Here is a 6,656-nt window from a genome sequence, read left to right as displayed (position 1 = left end):
TTTTTTCCAGAAATTTTTCATACTTTTATGTGCAAAATGCTTTGCTCCATCGGTCGACAAATGAATTCGATCACTATTCAAATCATCCATGGTCACTCCATTGGTTCCTACAAATCGATAGCCGAGGGTTGACAATAACCTTTCATTGAGCAATTGGCATTTTTTATTTAAAAAAAAACGTCTTTCGTCTCTTGGGAGAAGTGATATGAAAGATACCTTGGTAAACTGATTTGCATAATTAAGTAAACGCACAATTTCCGTGTTTGGCCTTTCCACGCACTAAAACAATTGCCCCCACACACAACGCAACTTTTTGGTATTGTTTAAGATCTGTTCCCCGGAGAACTTGCAGGACATGTTGAGGCCTTGCGCCGCTTGATGAATAGATATCGACATTTTTCAAACACAGTCCACCAAGAATTGAGTCGCCGAAGAAAGCAACTGCATTGGATGTATTCTCTTGCATCCGGATTTTCAAGCACCTCACACCCTCGAAGTTCAACATCGTTATACATACAACTTCCGAATCAAATCGGGGTGCATGCTTTCTCTCTTTAGCTTGAGGTTCTTTGCTACTACTACTGGTCCCCCGTATGCTCGATTCTTCTATATTAATTTCACTTGTAGATTGTATTTCGACGGTTTTGCTTGTAGATTGTTCTTCTATCGCTGGGAGTTCTAGATCTACTATCACTTCGTTTCCTGCATACAGAGGCTTTTTAGCTATTTTCCAATTCTGGAGACTTTGCTTTTTTGTCATGTTATCGTCCGTCATTTTTTCGCATTCTCTTCTGAATTGATCAAAGTTTTTGCGTACTTCATCAGGAGTTTGTGTATTTTACCACTCTCTCATAATTTTTGGTTTTGTTTGTATGACTCTACTTGGTATTTAATAAGTTCATCGCAAAATCGTCGCCGGTCATTTCGCACGCGCTGAATTTTTTCGTTCATTCGTTCGTCGCTCAATTTCTGATCTGCTCGGATAATAACAGATTGTTGCCTCATATCTTCAAAACAATCGGATATGAGGTCGCCTCTTATAACAATTGATATACGATTGAATAGAGACAATGATAGATTCAATTTGTCCATAATATCTGGAAAATTACATTGAAAATTAGTTCAAACTTAACATTAATCGGATTTTGAGACCCGTTCGTCAATTCGTTCGACAATTCAATTAATTAAAGGGGTCGGAGGACTCAAACTCATTCCTCGGTGATTCTTCACTACCACTGGGGTGGGGGCTCAAACCTAATGTGGGGCTCAAACCTTCCGGGGGGCTCAAACATACTGGGGGTCTCAAACCTATTGGGGGAAGGGGGGGATGGTTGGGGGCTCAAACCTACTTGTGGCGGCCTCAAACCTACTTAGGAACCATCATAACTGGAGACCTGAACCCGTTGGGTGACGTTTTTTAAAAAATCAATTTGAATTAACTGGGTTAGAAGCTGAACTGACGTGACTTTTGAACTTCTTCCGCAATGAAGTACTATCAAAAACACTTGCACTGCATTCTACAACATTCCAGGAATTAATTTAGCTATATCTAAAAAAAATTAAAGATCTTTGTTGCGGCCGAAGTTGGTCATTCACGCCAGCTCAGTTTCCGAACCAAATAAAATTTTCGAGATAGCATTCGAAATCTCTAGGAGCATAGAGTTTTTTTTCGATAGGTCCCACCCAAAAAATTCTAAAAATCACGGTTTTTCTGGGGGTTTAGTGACGCGGCCATTTTGCAACCAATAATTTGCAAAAATGATTCATTTGACCATTCATAGCGATATCAAAGACCATATTGTTTATTAGAATCGAATTTTTATCATTTTGAATCAATTTTTTTTGGTTCATTTTAACAAAAAAGGTGGAAAAAAGCAGTTTTCGAGCAAAAAATGTCTATTTTCTCAATTTTCCGTAAGAAACTATATAAAGTGTTATACATAATTGGAATTCTCTTGGAGAGTTCTTCCCAGTTACGTTAAAGTCAAGGAGAATCTTTTTGATGGTTGTTCGTTCTGTCGGCTTTCCATAAAATTGCGTTTTTGGCTTTTCGTCGGAAAAAACGCAAAAATATAATTTTTTTTTTAAAATAGATTGATAACGTAAAATAGGTTGATACATAAGGCTAGAAAGACGTTTTTCAGGGCTTTTTTTGATATTTCGAACCTTGTTTAACAATCTGTGGTTCATGAGAAATAAATGATTGAATTTTTGAATTGATAAAAAAGGGTAAAAATGACTCCAAAACTGAAAAATAATTGCTTCATTCTGATGTTTAGGTTTATATTTGTTTAATTTTTCTTTAGAGAACAAACATTGGTAGTTTAAACCCAGATTGAACACAAAATCATAGAAAAACGATGAAATTAGTCAATTTTTCCTAGAGTTCCACTTTAAAGTTTTTTTTAAAATTTCTGAAGACATCATATAAAGTGTTATACATTTGAAGAAGCCTCGTGAGAATTAACTTCTAACTCAAATAAAAAAAAACCGAAAAAACCAGAACCGTGTCGACTGTTTAAGGTTTTGTCGAGTATCCAAAAAAACACCGCTTTTGTGGTTTTTCAAAACAACCGCAAAATTATGTATTTTCTAAAATGAGACTCGATAGGTGTTATATATAGCTAGAGAACTTAAACTCAGAGCTTATTTTGACCTGAAGGAAAACCGTTTAACAAGCTGCAGTTCTTGAGAAAATAATAAATGAATTTTGGAATTGATAAAAAAAGGAAAACTTTTGACTTGAAAACTGAAAAAAATTGTCTAATTCTGATAAAATAATAGATAACATAGTAGATAATTTTGATGATGAGGTAATTTCCGTTTTTTCTTAATTAAAACTTATTTTTGCTGAATTTTTTTTTGGAGAACAAAAATTGGCAGTTCCAACCCAGAATGAAAAAAAATCAGATAAAAACTATGAAAATAGTTAATTTATCCGAGTTTTCCGAATTATGTTGTTTATTTTGCTAAACGTTTCTGAGGGCATCATATAAAGTTTTAATTTTTGTGGAAGCCTCTTAATCAGTAAAATTGAAATTGATTAAAGAAAAACCGAAAAACAAGAACCGTGTTGACGGTTTTTCCGTTTAGTCGCGTATCAAAAAAACAGCGTTTTGGCGGTTATTCAAAAACAATCGCAAAAATATAAAATGTCTACAGGTACAATTGGAAAAAATTATATACAGCTAAAAAGAACATATTCAGGATTTTTTTATGATATGTAGAACAACGGTTAAGACTCTATAGTTCTTGAGAATTTGTTCAATGATTTATTGAACTGATTAAAAAGAGTAAAAATTTGACTTGAAAACTAAAATAATTCTGGCCGATATCGAAGTATTCTGAAACAATTCTGAATCAGTTTTTTTAGTTAGTTTAAATCTTACTTTTAGAACAAAAATTGGCAGTTATCCAAAAAACAGTGTAAGGTAAATAGATACATACATTCATAGATACATACATACATACATACATACATACATACATACATACATACATACATACATACATACATACCTAAATACATTCAAACAACCTACATACATAGATACAAACATACATACACACACAAATACATACATACATACGTTCGTAGACCCGTACATACGCACATACATACATACATACTTACATACATACATACTTACATACATACATAGCTACCTAAAAACAAAATTTGAATTGAAAACTAAAAAAAGATTGACCAATTATTTTAAAAGTATTTTGAAACAAATATGATTTTGTTTCTTCTTCGACTAGGTTGCCATTTGTTGCGTGAAAATCAAAATTGGCTAATTTACGTCCGAAATGAAAAGACATTCAGAAAAAACCATGAAAACAAATGATATTTTGGAGATGTCAGAAGTAAACTTTCTGTTTTCTTGGGTTTTCTAAAAAAATTGATGTGAAATATTATGCATATTTTGGAACATCTTAAAAAACGTACTGAAAAAATTATGGGAAAAGAAGTTTTCGTTAGAGAACAAAAATTGGCAGTTTAAACCCAGAATGAAAAAAAAAATCAGAGAAAAACTATGAAACTAGCTAATTTATCCGAGTTTTCCGTATTATGTTGTTTGTTTTATTGTTTTTGAGGGCATCATGTAAAGTTTTATATGTTTTTGGAAGTCCTTAATCAGTAAATTTGAAATTGATCAAAGAAAAACCGAAAAAACAAGAACCGTTTTGACGGTTTTCCGCTTAGTCGAGTATCAAAATAACAGCGTTTTGGCGGTTATTCAAAAACAATCGCAAAAATAAAAAAAGTCTACGAGTACACTTGGGAAAAATTACATACAGCTAAAAAGAACATATTCATGGTTTTTTTGATATGTAGAACAACGTTTAAGACTCTGTAGTTCTTGAGAACTTATTCAACGATTTATTGAACTGATTAAAAAAAGGAAAAATTTGACTTGAAAACTAGAACAATTTTGGCTCGTTTTGAAATATTTTGAAACAATTTTGAATCTGTTTTTTTTAGTTAGGTTTAAAATTGGCAATGAGGAAGCCTCTTAATCTAACAGAAAGCTTAATGAGGAAGCTTTCTGTTTTCTTGAAGTTTCTAAAGAAAATCATTTGAAGTATTATACATTTTTTGAAACCTCCTAAAAGTACGTTCTGAATGAATTATGGGAAACGTTGTTCAAAATATGTAGAACAACGTTTAAGACTCTGTAGTTCTTGAGAACTTATTCAACGATTTATTGAACTGATTAAAAAAAGGAAAAATTTGACTTGAAAACTAGAACAATTTTGGCTCGTTTTGAAACATTTTGAAACAATTTTGAATCTGTTTTTTTAGTTAGGTATAAATTTGTTAAATCTTAATTTATAGAACAAAAGTTAACCTAAAAAGATACATACATACATAAATACATTCAAACAACCTACATACATAGATACAAACATACATACACACAAATACATACATACACACGTTCGTAGACATGTTCAAACGCACATACATACATACATACATACTTACATACATACCTATATACATATATACATACCTATATACAAACAAAATTTGAATTAAAAACTAAAAAAGATTGACCAAATTGACAAATGATTCTGCTTCTTCTTCCACTAGGTTGACATTTGTTGCGCGAAAATCAAAACTTTCTGTTTTCTTGAAGTTTCTAAAGAAAATCATTTGAAGTATTATACATTTTTTTGAAACCTCCTAAAAGTACTTTCTTAATGAATTATGGGAAAAGCAAAACATCGAAAAACGTTTGGACAATTGTCCGTTTTGTCGGGTATACAGAAAACAACAACTTAACGCTTAATTTGAAATAACTGCAAATTTATTTATTTTTTCGGTAAAAATTGACAGTTCTTTAAAAAGGGTTAGAAAAAACATGTCCAGGTTTTTTTTCACCAGACGAATTTTACTTTATGTTTTGTAGTTATTGAGAAATTAAGTACTAATTTTTTCAAAAAATAAAAAGTGAAAATTTGACTCAGAAGCTGAAAATAATTGACCAATTTTGAAATATTTTGAAAGAAACTTGATTCTGTTTTCTTTTGAATTATGTTGTTATACGATGTGTTTTTCTTTAGAGAAACAAAAGTTGCTAATTTAAGTCCGAAATGAAAAAAATTCAGAAAAAAAAACAAGTAAAAGTTCATTTTTTGGATATTTCAGAAAAAAAATTTCTATTTTCTTGATTTTTTTTTAAAATGATTTAAATTAAAATTTATAAAATGGAACCTCATAAAGAATACGTTCTGAATGAAATATGGCAGAAGCGAAGCACCGTAAGCTGTTTTGACAGCATCGAACCATCTTTTTTTTAAATTTGCATGTGCTAAATTGCAAATATAGGTGCCATTTTTGGGCAGCAGGCAAATTTTGATTGCATGTGCTTTGACATTCGAAAAGTAATAAAATAACATAGTTGATGCATTTTGCATTGTTCAAGTGAACCGAAAAAGCTATTTGCTAAAAAAACATTAGTGTACAATAATAAAAACTCGATTTCAGATATTTTCAAACTCGATGTATTTTGCAAATGTTTTTTTGAAATGAATAGTTTATATATAAATTGCTTTTATACTTTCCATTTTTCTGAAAGTTGTCTTTTTTTGTTCCCACTGTAAGAAAAAAAAGGAGTGTTTGTGCTCGGGGTGTTTTTTTCTTCAGACAAATTTCGACTTTAAGCTAGCTTTTTTTGACGGAATTTTTTTTAAATTTCATCATTCAAAAGATATTGTTGTCCTGGGGCTTAAAGGTTGCCATTTTGGCCAATTGGTGACAATTAACGCGCGATATTTTTCGCGCTATTAACGTGGAAGCGAGACTTAATCCCTCTTAGAAATCGTTCCAAATTGGTTGAAGTAAGCTTATTTGCCAAAATTGACTTGTTACTAGTAGCGAAATTTATCAGTTTGTACTTGTGGATTGTTTTTTTTTCAAAAAATCTCCAATTTTTTTTAAATTGTCCTTCTTTTTTTGTGAAAAATTCATCAGTTTTTATAAAGGGAAGGCCTTAAAATGCAGTCGGACATTTAGGGCTTTGTCGTGATGCGAGCAGCCTCCTGGTATTTGGAGCCATTTTGCTGCATCGATTTGTCAATTAGCATATGTTGCTGCGTTACTACATACATTCATACATACATGCATACATACATAAATACATACATAC

The sequence above is a fragment of the Symsagittifera roscoffensis genome, chromosome 10 (genome assembly GCF_963678635.1).
Source record: "Symsagittifera roscoffensis chromosome 10, txSymRosc1.1, whole genome shotgun sequence".
NCBI classification, from domain to species: domain Eukaryota; kingdom Metazoa; phylum Xenacoelomorpha; order Acoela; family Convolutidae; genus Symsagittifera; species Symsagittifera roscoffensis.
This window is presented reverse-complemented; position numbering follows the sequence as displayed.